This window comes from Chiloscyllium plagiosum, unplaced genomic scaffold (assembly GCF_037043375.1).
Source record: "Chiloscyllium plagiosum isolate Xiang-an unplaced genomic scaffold, Cpla_swu_hap1 HiC_scaffold_29, whole genome shotgun sequence".
Lineage (NCBI taxonomy): Eukaryota > Metazoa > Chordata > Chondrichthyes > Orectolobiformes > Hemiscylliidae > Chiloscyllium > Chiloscyllium plagiosum.
The window spans coordinates 9,140,897-9,154,721 of NW_028270167.1; the positions used below are offsets into that span (position 1 = coordinate 9,140,897).

General features: G+C 41.6%; 1 long non-coding RNA gene across 1 annotated transcript; it reads left to right on the forward strand.

Annotated features, from left to right (window-relative positions):
* Positions 1-1,633: 1,633 nt before the first annotated feature.
* On the forward strand, positions 1,634-8,102 carry LOC148142245 (uncharacterized). Its single transcript, XR_015751967.1, has 2 exons — positions 1,634-2,505; positions 5,196-8,102. It is a non-coding gene; the product is annotated as an uncharacterized LOC148142245 (long non-coding RNA).
* Positions 8,103-13,825: the final 5,723 nt, after the last annotated feature.

Consider the following 13,825-nt stretch of genomic DNA (forward strand, 5'->3'; position numbering starts at 1 on the left):
AAATGGCTTCTAGGCTGCAAATTAACAATTCTGCTATAACTGCATAATTGACTAACCACAGTCTGCTTCAATAGAGATTAACGGACAATGCTCCCTTTACAGCACAGAAATAAATAGACTAGATAAGACATTACTGGCCATCCGAACTGACCTTCAGGTGCAGGGGCAAAGGCTTGGTAAGTGAGATAAGGGTGGCCTGAGTGTTGGAAAACAAAGTTGGTTCCCAGGAAATATCATTAGACCAAGTAGCTGTCAAATAAAGCATTATCGTATATTGATTGGTAATTGTCTGAATGTACATAGCCTGTACCTTTCTTTAAGACAAGTATAAAAATGTCTTTGTTTTCAGCCATGTGCACAGCTCCTCTGAGGAACACGGAAGTGTATAACCTCTGTGTTTCCAGATGCTCTCTACCCGACCGTATGAAGAAATAAAGAATGAAGTCTTAAAGAACCAGACCAATTGTGAATGCTCATTGACCGATCACACAACAGAGAGACAACCCCTCTGGGGTCCAAATCTTCATCTGGTGCCTTGACTCGGATTCAATATGAACGATTTGTGCACAGCGGTTTAAGAGGCTTGAGTCCTCCACTATTGAGTGTAGAGAAATTGGCTGGCCAGACATGAGTATTTTCTCCATTTGGTTTTCCTCTCATTCAAGTTGTGGTTGACTCGACAGTGAGATCTGCTGCTTATCATCTCAGTCCAGCCTATGAAGGATCAGCATTGGTAAGAATTCATTCAGAAAAGCTTCAAAAGGAGTCTGGGACTCCAGGGAGTCGGGGATTCCCACTACCAGCTCAGGGACCTGCATAAGGAAGTACTTGAAATGAGTTGGGGACTCAAATTCGGTCAAATTGGCATTGTCTAAATTGATTTCCAAATTATTCTGAGAAAAATGAAACAGAGAAGTATTGCGATATATTATAATGAGACTGTCAGGATTTTAGAATGTCGGGAATGTTTTGCTGAAATCACTAGTCTTGTTGTTCATTATTGGGTTGTTGACTAGTGAAAGTTTTAGGTCAAGATTATCTTCGCTGTTGCATCTGTTTGGCTTGGCTTGGCTTATCTAGCTTTGCTGTTTTTTCTTGTTTGTCTGCCATGGTTTTGTTCTGTTTGTTTTGGTGTTTGTTCTTTGTTTATGAAATATAGAGGGTGGTTGCTGCTTTTGTCACGTTAAAAAAGGAAAAGTGGCCAATGATACAATTGTTGCACACTTGGCGAAGCAGCTATATGCCACTACCAGGATTTATGTGGCTAAACTCCCTAACTTTGACTGTGTTGTGGAATGTGAGTGCCTCATTACCCTTAAAATGTTTGTGCGTGTGTGTGTGTGTGAGAGACAGAGAGAGAGAGACAGACAGACAGAAAGACAGACAGTCAGACAGACAGAGATTCAGCATTGATTCCAGGCAGCTTGCAGAAAGTTTAACCCTTTGAGATTCGGTTTGAATGAACATTTGCTTGTTGGTGATTGTATGTTTGTGTTTTGTTCCCTGGAACTTGAGATCCATGACTGTTTTGAATTTGATTTGCATTTTGGGCATTTAACATGATTTCTTTTAAGGTTAAGGATCCATCAGTGATTATGAAATGAAATGTGGGATATAGCTGAATTAATGTTATTTCTGCAATTATAAGTTCTGAGACAGAGGATTGTTTCTCGGCTAAGAGCTGAATTAACAAGGATGGGAACTACATAGAGGAAATATATAATCCGTTAAAAAATGGTATGTCAAGCATGAGACATGATTACAAAACAATGGTAGAAATACAGGCACTAAATAAACTGCTGTGAAGAGAGGCCTGTATAAACATCTGTTTTCCCACTTGTATGGGGACACAGGAACAAACCCTAATTAAAGAGGTCATAAAGGTCAGAGTGGCCCCGGAGAGGAATAAATGCTGATAAAGAAAGGATATGCCGAGCGGTGACCTGCAGTGAGATGACGTCAAACAACCTTATGGGAGCCAGAGATAGGCATTTGTCACGGACAAGGCCGGATAAACAGAAGTTGTGGGATCAGTCTTAAGGAAATGAGTGACTTAAGCGGAGGAGGGGGCAAACAATGGAATAAGAAAAAATATATGGGGACTCAAATTGTATAAATTTCGAGAGTTTGTTGAATTTGATGTGTATTTGTCATTGTCTTACCTGGCATTAGACATTGCTCCCACTTGCAAGTGTACAAATAAACGGCTCTACTGGTTCAGATTTTTGGTCTCGGACTGAAATTATTGAAGTGAGTGAGTTTTTGTTTCTCACAACTGGGGGCTGTCCGCGATTTTCTTCCATCTCCGGGGGGAAGTGGCTGGCCTTGGACACTGGGAAGACGCGTCCCGTTCCCCATTGAGGAGCGGTCTCGTGTCCCGGTTTGGTCTGCTCCCTTGGGCGACTGGTACGAATCCCACAAGAGAGACATCTGAATCAGACAGTGACGGGAGGTTGATAGACAATACGGCAAAAAGGGGCCAGGCAGCTCTGTGCACAGACCAAGGTAAGAAAATTGACTTTTAAGTATTGCCTTGGTGGCCGGGATTGAGTATTAGTAGTTAATAAGGGACTAACGAAGGAACTCAATATGGATTGTGCTGTGGCTAAGGAAAAAGCCTCCGGGAAAACAAAGTAAGGAAAAGGCAATGGAAATGGAGGCGAGGTCCCTTACAACATACCTCCAGAAAGTCCTTTGGGCAGGATGTTGTGGAATTGGCAAAATAATACTTGTACAAGGGAGAAAGATGATTAAATATTGTTGCTTTGTATGGACTAAGGAATCCATTCTTCGTCCCGATGTCTTCTGGCCAAAGTACAGATCGGACGAAGACTGGGTTTGTGAATATCTGAGTTTATATGTCAATGTGAGAGTGAGAGAGAGAGAGAATGAAAAGAGCTGTACAGCTGGTAGGAAGTTTAACCCTTTGTGATTTGGTTTGAGTGAACATTTGTTTGTTGGTAATTGAATGTTTGTGTTTTATTCCCTGGAGCTTGAGTTCCAGGACAGTTTTGAATCTGATTTTTATTATGGAAACTTAACATGACTTCTTTTAAGGTTAGGGATTCTATCGAGATTATGAAAAAAAAGAATGATAACTCCTGTTCTTTTTACAGATCATGACTGCCTTACTATCAGTTTCTAACTAATCTCTTTTATCTTTACATAAAAGCGATTTATGGAGGACAGTTGAAGTTTCAGTTCAACATTAGATTGTAGTAAAAGCAAAATTCTATGGTTAATATCTGTGACCTTGGATTCAGCCATTGTTCATGCATTAGAAGTTTTTTTTTAAACTTGAATAGACCAATTCTTTTAAGGCAGCTCTGATTATTTTACGACTTATAGTATTGTAATTGAGCAATGATTGGTCAGGACTATTTAAGAAAACTAATTTTGGATTTAAATTAAAGGACTAAAACTGGGTAATTACAGTGAATTTCAAAATTGGGAACTGTATGCATTTTGCATTTTAAATATTAAATACTGAAGAAATGAACGTAAATATATAAATATATTTATAAGTTAGGAACAGGCTTTAAAGGTTAGTCAAGCATGAATTGATGAATTGGTGTTTGAAGTTATGGGGAGCTAGAAATATTGCAATATTTCTTTTAAAAGAAAAAGGGGAAGAACGTAACGACTTATCCCCTTCAGGGGTTACCCATAGGGGACAAAGAGATTGGGTTTGTAAGTGCTCTCCTCACCAGTGGGGAGGTCAGAACATTTAAAAAGGAAATGAAGGTCCTGGTTGAGGATCCGGTGGGGTTGTCTGAACAAATTGATCAATTTTTGGGACCCAGTTTGTATAACTGGGCTGAGTTAACGTCTATTTTGAATATACTATTTACTGGGGAGGAAAGGGGACTTATACGAGGAGCTGCCATTAAAATATGGGACAGGGAACGCCCGATTGGAGATGGGGATGCTGGACAGGGAGAGGTGAAGTTTCCCCTCAGAGACCCCCAGTGGGAAAACCAAAACCCGGAGCATAGAGAAGAAATGAGGGAATTGAAAGACCTGATTCTAAAAGGAATAAGAGAGGCAGTTCCGAAGTCACAGAATTTGACTAAAGCCTTTGAAGTTAGACAGGAGAAAGATGAGACTCCCTCAGCTTTCTTGCTAAGATTAAGGGACTCAATGCGGAAATATTCTGGAATGAACCCTGAGGACCCAGTGGCACAGGGTCTTTTGAAAGTACATTTTGTGACAAAAGCATGGCCAAACATACAGAGAAAGATACAGAAGATAGAAGGGTGGAGTGAAAAACCATTAGATGAATTGTTAAGAGAGGCACAGAAAGTGTTTGTAAAGAGGGAGGATGAGAGACAAAAACAGAAGGCGAAAATGATGGTAGCTACGGTTGATGAGGTAGTTAAAAGGAGAATGGAACTAATAGTGAGCAACCGGAGCAGCGGGTGGCAGCATGTAGGACAGAGAGGGAGAGGGAAGGATTTACTGTTCCAGTATTCGAACCTATGATGATAGAAGGTCCTAAGGATAGGGTCACAGGGAAACTGCTGTATATCCTTGATATAGGAAGTAACTTACTGGGGAGAGACTTAATTATCCTTTTAGGACTGGAGATTGGAATTCAGGAAAAAGAATTAGTTGTACAACTGGCGATGTTGACAGAGGATGCAGAGAGAGAGATAGACCCTATTGTATGGGCTAGAGAAGGGAATCGTGGAAAACTACAGATCCGTCCCCTTTTAATAAATTTAAAACGGAAAGGGGACGTTGTCTGTGAACGACAATACCCTATTTCCATAGAAGGTAAACGAGGACTGCAGCCAGTAATTGCAGGACTGATTAGAGATGGACTGTTGGAGCCATGTATGTCTCCTTATAATATCCCAATTCTACCAGTGTGGAAATCTGATGGAACTTATCAATTAGTGCAGGATTTGAGAACATTAAATCGAATAGTACAGATCAGGCACCCAGTGGTACCAAACCCCTATATGTTGTCAAGTAAGATCCCTCATGATTACAGATGGTTTAGTGTGATAGATTTAAAGGATGCCTTTTGGGCTTGTCCCTTGGCAGAGGAAAGATTTGGGACTATCCCCCTATGAAATCTTATTTGGAATACCTTATCTGGGAACGAATGGAGAATTGCCAATTCCCGAAACTAAAGATTTGTTTTTAAAGAAGTATATACTGGACTTGTCCTCCTCTTTGTCTTTCCTCAGGAAACAGGGTTTATTGGCACAGACTCCACCCCTTGAATTCACTGTTCACCCCATCCGGCCGGGTGATTGGATCTTAGTAAAATCATGGACAGAGACTAAATTGCAGCCGGACTGGGAAGGGCCGTACCAGGCTCTTTTGACTACCGAAACGGCAGTAAGGACGGCGGAGAAAGGCTGGACTCATTACACTCGGATCAAAGGGCCAGTGGACCCTCCAGTTGAGGAAGAAGTCTGGACAGCTGAATCAACGCAAGACCTGCTAAAACTCAGGCTGAAGAGACTTTGAGTAACTGACTATACAGCGGCGACGCGAGCACGGGATTATTTCTGTAAGATTGTATATTAAGTCTTTTTGTGCTTCAGCATGATGATTAGAATACTGGGAATGTTTAGAGTTATGATGCTAGCCCTCTTAGTATTGGGATTTTGTCAAATATCATTTTCATATGTATTATTAATGGTTCCTGAGTCTGATAATCCACAAATAATAGACGCTGATGCATGCAGCTTAGTAAATTGTGGGGATGTAGATAATCAGAGACAGTACCGCAGCTCTGAGATACATCTTAAGTCCTTTGGGGATGGCCTTGGGGATGGTACTTAGTATAATGGCCTTGTCACAGTACACCGGGCCCCCTTCCGACCAGCTCGCGATTGTCCCGATAAAAAGTGTAACCTAATATACCTAACAATAAGGAAAACCACATGGCACGAAGCAATTTGGGGGGGGGGAGCCAATGAGATACAATTAAATGAAAGCAAATGGGAAGGATTTCGTGAGCTGTTGTTTTCGAATTAGTATAGGACAGGGAAAATAGATAGAATTACTGGGTAATGAGATACAACCCTTCACCCCTCCCGATGATCCTAAAGTAGTAAAAATTATAGAGGTAAAAGACTTGAAACAGACCATCGAAATAGAAACTGGGTACGGGGATGCAAATGCCTGGGTTGAATGGGTAAAGTATACTGTAAAAAGGTCTGAACAAAAGCAATTGCTGTGCATGTGCCTCCGGTAGGCCAGTGGCCCAGGTGGTTCCCTTTCCGCTCAGGTGGAAGCGAGACAGGAAGGGCATGAAATGTATGATAGCCCTGTACCAGGATGAGACTGCATGGAATGAGAGGAATTGTACCTCCCTATCTCTGATGTTCCCTCCCTTGGAGAAGAAAGATGCAAAAGTTCCCCCCCACATTTTCCGCCGCAGTTGGAAATCACAAGTCGTGTGTGCGCAGGCGAGGTACAAGTTGGTCGAGGGATTTGGGGGAGCTGAAATTATGTACAGAGATTAAGAATGTTACCGAAACGGAGAAGGGAGGGAACTACTCAGCATTAAAGGTTCCCCGAGCGGATCTGTGGTGGTACTGTGGAGGAAAAATATTGAGACCCACCCTACCTCCAGATTGGAGAGGGATATGTGCAATTGTACAATTGGCAATTCCATTTACCTTGGCATTTGAGAAGGAAATGCTCGTAGGGAAAAAGGGAAAGGGTAAGAGATTACTGTTAGACACTTCTTTTGATGACAGGATTTATCTCGACTCGGTAGGAGTCCCTAGGGGAGTGCCTGATGAATTCAAGGCTCGTAACCAGATTGCAGCAGGCTTTGAGTCAGCTCTCTTTTGGTGGGTAACAATTAATAAAAATGTAGATTGGATAAATTACATTTTCTGTAATCAACAGCGATTTATAAATTATACAAGAGATGTGTTAAAGGGATATCAGAACAGCTTGATGCGATAAGTAGGATGGCATGGGAAAACAGAATAGCCCTTGATATGATTTTAGCAGAAAAAGGTGGTGTGTGTGTGATGTTAGGAGGAAGCTGTTGTATCTTTATTCCTAATAATACTGCGCCTGATGGTTCAATTACTCGGGCCTTACGGGGATTGACTGCTTTAGCAGAGGAACTGGCTGAGAATTCAGGAGTAGACACATCTCTCACAGGGTGGCTTGAATCCTGGTTTGGAAAATGGAAGGGGGTGGTGGTTTCTATCCTTACTTCCCTGATAGTAGTAGTCGGGGTATTGGTGGCCATTGGCTGTTGTGTCATACCCTGTGTACGAGGGCTCACCCGAAGACTGATTGAAACAGCCTTGATGAAACAGATGCCCCAAGAGGGAATCAGACAGAGGAACTTTATCGGCTAAATAATGAGGAGATGAGTGAAACCAAGATGGATGAAATCTCTGGAATGATGCTTGCGAATTTTGGGAACGATGTTTAAAGAAAAAAAAAAGAGAGACAAAAATGCAGAAGATAACAAATAGTAATCAAAAGAAAAAGGGAAAATTGTGGGATATAGCTGAATTAATGTTATTTCTGCAATTATAAGTTCTGAGACAGAGGATTGTTTCTCGGCTAAGAGTTGAGTTAACAAGAATGGGAACTACATAGAGGAAGTATATAATCCGTTAAAAAATGGTATGTCAAGCATGAGACGTGATTACAAAACAATGGTAGAAATACAGGGACTAGATAAAATGCTGTGAAGAGAGGCCTGTATAAACATCGGTTTTCCCACTTGTATGGGGACACAGGAACAAACCCTAATTAAAGAGGTCATGAAGGTCAGAGTGGCCCCGGAGAGGAATAAATGCTGATAATGAAAGGATATGCCGAGCGGTGACCTGCAGTGAGATGACGTCAAACAACCTTATGGGAGCCAGAGATAGGCATTTGTCACGGACAAGGCCGGATAAACAGAAGTTGTGGGATCAGTCTTAAGGAAATGAGTGACATAAGTGGAGGAGGGGGCAAACAATGAAATAAGAAAAAATATATGGGGACTCAAATTGTATAAATTTCGAGAGTTTGTTGGATTTGATGTGTATTTGTCATTGTCTTACCTGGCATTAGACATTGCTCCCACTTGCAAGTGTACAAATAAACGACACTACTGGTTCAGATTTTTGGTCTCGGACTGAAATTATTGAAGTGAGTGAGTTTTTGTTTCTCACAGAAATATTAACCCCTGTTCTTCTTACAGGCCTGACTGCCCTACTGTCACTTTCTACCTAATCACTTTTATGCTTACATGAAAGCCAATCTTATTTAATTTCAAATCAGTTTAATATGGAGGAAGACAACATGGAGTCATAGAGTCATAGAGATGTACAGCATGGAAACAGACCCTTCGGTCCAACCGGTCCATGTCGACCAGATATCCCAACCCAATCTAGTCCCACCTGCCAGCGACCGGCCCATATCCCTCCAAATCCTTCCTATTCATATACCCAGCCTAACGCCTCTTAAATGTTGCAATTGTACCAGCCTCCACCACATCCTCTGGCAGCTCATTCCATACACATACCACCCTCTGCGTGAAAAGGTTGCCCTTTAGGTCTCTTTTATATCTTTCCCCTCTCACCCTAAACCTATGCCCTCTAGGTCTGGACTCCCCCACCCCAATGAAAAGACTGTCTATTTACCCTATCCATGCCCTTCATGATTTTGTAAACCTCTATAAGGTCACCCCTCAGCCTCCGACGCTCCAGGGAAAACAGCCCCAGCCTGTCAGCCTCTCCCTATAGCTCAAATCCTCCAACCCTGGCAACATCCTTGTAAGTCTTTTCTGAACCCTTTCAAGTTTCACAACATTTTTCCGATAGGAAGGAGACCAGAATTGCACGCAATATTCCAACAGTGGCCTAACCAATGTCCTGTACAGCCGCAACATGACCTCCCAACTCCTGTACTCAATACTCTGACCAATAAAGGAAAGCATACCAAACACCTTCTTCACTATCCTATCTACCTGCGACACCACTTTCAAGGAGTTATGAACCTGCACTCCAAGGTCTCTTTGTTCAGCAACACTCCCTAGGACCTTACCATTAAGTGTATAATCTCCTTCGATTCTGCACCATTTGACATCAGTATAAACTTGTTCTCAAATTCCCCATCGTTTCATGCTACTGCCAAAGATCATTTTACGTGTTGTACTAATCAAAGAATTGACTAAAGGAAATAAAGCAGTAGCACTAAATCTTGGCCTCAGGTGCAGAATCATTCTGTTCCAGGATGAGAGCAACTTTAGTTATAATTTAAATCTAACATTGAGGAAAATCACTTCGGGCTTTAACATTTGTTCATTGGTTGGAGGAATTGCATGAACCTTATTTAATTTAGTTAAATTTTGTAAAACTAGAAGTATAAAGATAGATCCAAAATATCCCAAACCATATATCTCATTTTTTTCAGAAAATGATACTATCAGATTTAATTTTTGTTTCAGAATCATTTGTTTTCACTTAATTTTAAGACTGCTGTGTTTCATTGGTGATTATGATGTACCAGTCCTGGCTTTATTTTATATCAATTCCCCTCCCTCAATGACAATCGAAGTTTCAGTTCAATATTATGCTGTGATTAATCATGTAACAATATTAACATCCTATTTTTAATATCTGTGTCTTTGGATTCGGCCATTATTTGTGCATTAGAAGGTTTTTTGTTACCATGTGAGTAGACAAAACCTTTTAAGGTAGCTGTAGTTATTTCACGGCCTATAGCATTGTAAATGAGCAATGACTGGGCAGGACCACTTAAGGAACCTAATCTGGGATTTACATTTAGGGACTAGAACCAGGTAATTGTAATGGATTTCAGAGTTGGAAACAGTAGACATTTTATATTTAAATATTAAATACTGAATAAATGAATTTCCAGTTTATATTGATGACTTTTAAAATGTCTTAATCACTTGTTCGGTTTCCACCTCTGAATTACAGATTCATTTAATTTCATTCCATTCATTTAATTACAGATTAATTTATTTATTATTTTTAAATAATCAATTGTATTCGCCCTAGATCACAAAATCAGAACTAACTGGCAGGATCACTTGGTTTTATTCCTTTACACGTTGTCAGTGACCTGTCTCATTGCCTCATGATTCATTTGAAGCATGGTTGCATTAATTAGTTGCTAACGAAAGAATGGAAAGACACCTTCCTGGCCAGTTGAAGGAATTCTGCATGTGATTGGGGGATAGAGGCATGTACAGCAGATGGAACTGTCCAAAAGCTGGGACGTGTTCATAGCTGACTGTGAATGGGTAGCTGAAAAAATAAAAGGGACCTGAGAAACAGTGTAAGACCACTATGGCTGAGGAATGTGCAAACAGGGTTAAAGCAACTACGCTGTAAAATAAAGAACTTAGATTCTACTCAGAATCCTGAGCCTATGTCTGGCATACTGACCTTATTTGAGGATGGGGATTTTATTCCTACATACCCACTGAGCTCCTAACATCTCCTGTTGTCCCCAGCACACCACCCCCTTATTACAAACTTTTCCTTCTTTTGAAAATGAAACATCCAGTCTTCATAGTCGATATCACGGGGATGAGTGGCCTGCGTTATCCTAAACTAGGGCCCATCCCGGGAATTAAAGTAATATTAATGAAGCATGCTCCTGACTGCAGGAGCAAACCGACTCAATTTGCTCAACATGTCCAAGGGTGATGCGGATGTAAATGCAGCAAAATTCTGGGAGTAGCCTGAATACGAATGGCTTGTGTTACAAGACTGAAATATGTGGCTATCTGTCTGACAGAAGTGGTATACAATTGAAAAGAAAATCAAAAAGCTCAATCACCTTTGTTTAACCCAATGCTTTTGCAATGTTTTCCTCCTGGTGTCACTAACATGATCCAGACAAACAATATGAACTAGGAATTTCCAGTCGCAAATGAGATGAGTGGTGGTTTTCTATTGGGATGGCCAGAATCAGACAGAACCACGATGCAAGTTACAGGTAAAACAAATTATATCCAGCGCCCTCACGATCCCAAATGCTGTGTGCCAGCCCTGACAGCATTGATTGGGACCAGGATACCCACTAGGGGTGGAACCTACCTCAGATGCCCACCTAGTGACCAGAGCAACCTTTTCCCGAGGGGACCCTGGAAATGGGGACAGGCAAGCCCCAGTACTACACCTTTGAGACGAGGAACAAGACAGCAAAATCTTTCAGGGACAAATGGCTGGCCCTTGCTTCAACTGTGGAAATGTGGCCACTGGGGAGTGATATGTTTCTAATGTTACCTTGGAGCGAACGTGGGGAATTCACATGCTTGTGTCCTAGTAAAAGGAAAATCTGCTAATATACATTGACTCTTCGTTGTGCTCTTGGTATGACCCACGATTTTGGAGCCTTGTGAGAACATAGAGGATGTTTAACCCCCACACGTTGTAGTCTTGCTGTTTTTTCCAATTATTCTGGCAGTTATCAAGATGTTTGGCTCACGCTGAGGCAACTGATACAATTTACAAAGTAATGGGCAAGTGGGTGCAGCTGCCAAGCAGGCAGTCTTACACCCCAAACTTCTGGTCCCATGGGGCCCCTAGCAAAACCCAGACAGAGACGATATAGGGACAGGTATGCCCGACCTGGGTAATGTATAGAAATCACAGGGGAAGGCCTCTGCTGAAGAGGACAAACTATGGCCTCAAATAGCGTTCTCCCTTGATACTCAAACCAAAATGTGGGTGACCCCTGCTAGACAAATTTGTGTTCCTTCTTTGCTGCTGCCTATTTTAGTTGACTATGTGCATTATTGTACACACTTGGGCAAGGAGGGAATGGTTTATACTCTATTACACTGGACACGCCACAGCCTCCAACCTCGATGGGCAACCAGAGACTGTGTACCATTTATGCCGAAAAGATGTCCTCGTGTGCCAAGAGACTGATTCCTTTGATGCATGGAACATTACCAAGAATGACTGTTGCAATGGTCAACTGCATCAAGGAGATCGGACAGTTCATTTACAGGATAAGTCTCAATGTTCTTTACCCTGTCAAGGTGTGGTGTGCCAGTTTGATTTCAGTTGTGCTATGGGTGGCCCTGGTAAGCCTTGCCTTATTCAAAGGGGTCTAAATCTACACACCGCAAAAGAGAAAAGGGGGAAAAGGCGTCTTTCACTAACAATTTGTTTTTTTCAAGTCACAACAAAATATTTGGCTGGGATGAAGTGGTCTGTTAAGCCCTCACACCAGCAAAGGACTCCTTGATCCCTTTCCCCCTCCCAAGTCCCAATGACAGTGTATGGAACACTTTTAAGGCATTTACTGGGCATAATGTTTCTATTACTTATCCCCACCTGCTAATTGCTTGTGGACTTCCTCTAATAAGTCTAGGTTAGCCTCTCCAAATTGTTACAACTGTACAGGATGGGAGTGTGCTTCCGAAAATGTGACTAAGACTATTCCATGTGCCTTGGTTAAATATACTAACCACTACTGTTCCCCTGTGGGGCCTTGCATCTCACGCATATGCCTAAGGGAGACGTGTGTCCCTCTTATTATCGGTGTTCAGGCTTTTTGTGGTATGGGTAACAGCACCACCCACCTTCACTATAAGACCCCGAACGGCACCTCCATCTTCCCAATTGTGGGATGGAAGGAATGCTTTTTTTCCCGCCCAAATGAAGATGAGGAGGAACGGTTGTCTACCCCTACTTCCTCGGAGGAGAACAAGTTATGGCAGTCTCTAGCATCCATTTAATTGGACTGATCTAATCTATGCCCTCCCATCGTATGGTGTGGTCATGGAATGACCAAACGGGGAGATGAGGATCTGAAACCTGAATACAGGCTATGGTAACTAGTTGTTGTCAGGAACAACAGCTTAACAGATGCTCTTAATAACTTAGGTGGCAATAAAAATAAATCTCGATTCAAATAACATGACAAAATGGCTTCTGGGATGCAAATTAACAATTTTGCTATAGCTGCATAATTGACTAACCACAGTCTGCTTCAATAGAGATTAACGGACAATGCTCCCTTTACAGCATAGAAATAAGTAGACTGGATAAGACATTACTGGCCATCCGAACTGACATTCAGATGCAGGGGCAAAGGCTTGGTAAGTGAGATAAGGGTGGCCTGAGTGTTGGAAAACAAAGTTGGTTCCCAGGAAATATCATTGGACCAAGTAGTTGTCAAATAAAACATTATCGTGTATTGATTGGTAATTGTCTGAATGTACTATGTGATCATGGCCTGTAACTTTCTTTAAGACAAGTACAAAATGTCTTTCTTTTCAGCCATGTGCACAGCTCCTCTGGGGAACACGGAAGTGTATAACCTCTGTGTTTGCAGATGCTCTGTACCCAGCCCTATGAAGGAATAAAGAATGAAGCTTTAAAGAACCAGACTCATTGTGAATGCCTATTGATCGATCACGGAACAGAGATGCCCCACCAACCCCAACCCCCACCCCCAGGGTTCAGATCTTCACATACATTGACTTTGATGTACCTTAACACTTTAATAATTGAAGATCAATTAAATTGAAGATTTATGTGTTGTTAAAATCTCTGTTTTTTTTTAACTTTCAAGGTGCCTAAATTTAATTAGCACTGAAAATGTCTGCTCCGGTTGGAGACAATTAAATTGGTGTTAAAAAGTGGAGAATAGATATAATTGGGATAATTGAGCATTATCCTGCTGCTGAATGTTATTAGAGATAAAACACTCCCCACTACGTCTGGAAACCATAACCTTGATATTAACAGGGGGGTGGAATGTGTAGGCGTGTTTCGTACCATCTGGGTTTTCACACATATAGTGCAGTCTTATTAAAATGTACAAGATTGTAAGGGGCCTGACTTTATAATTA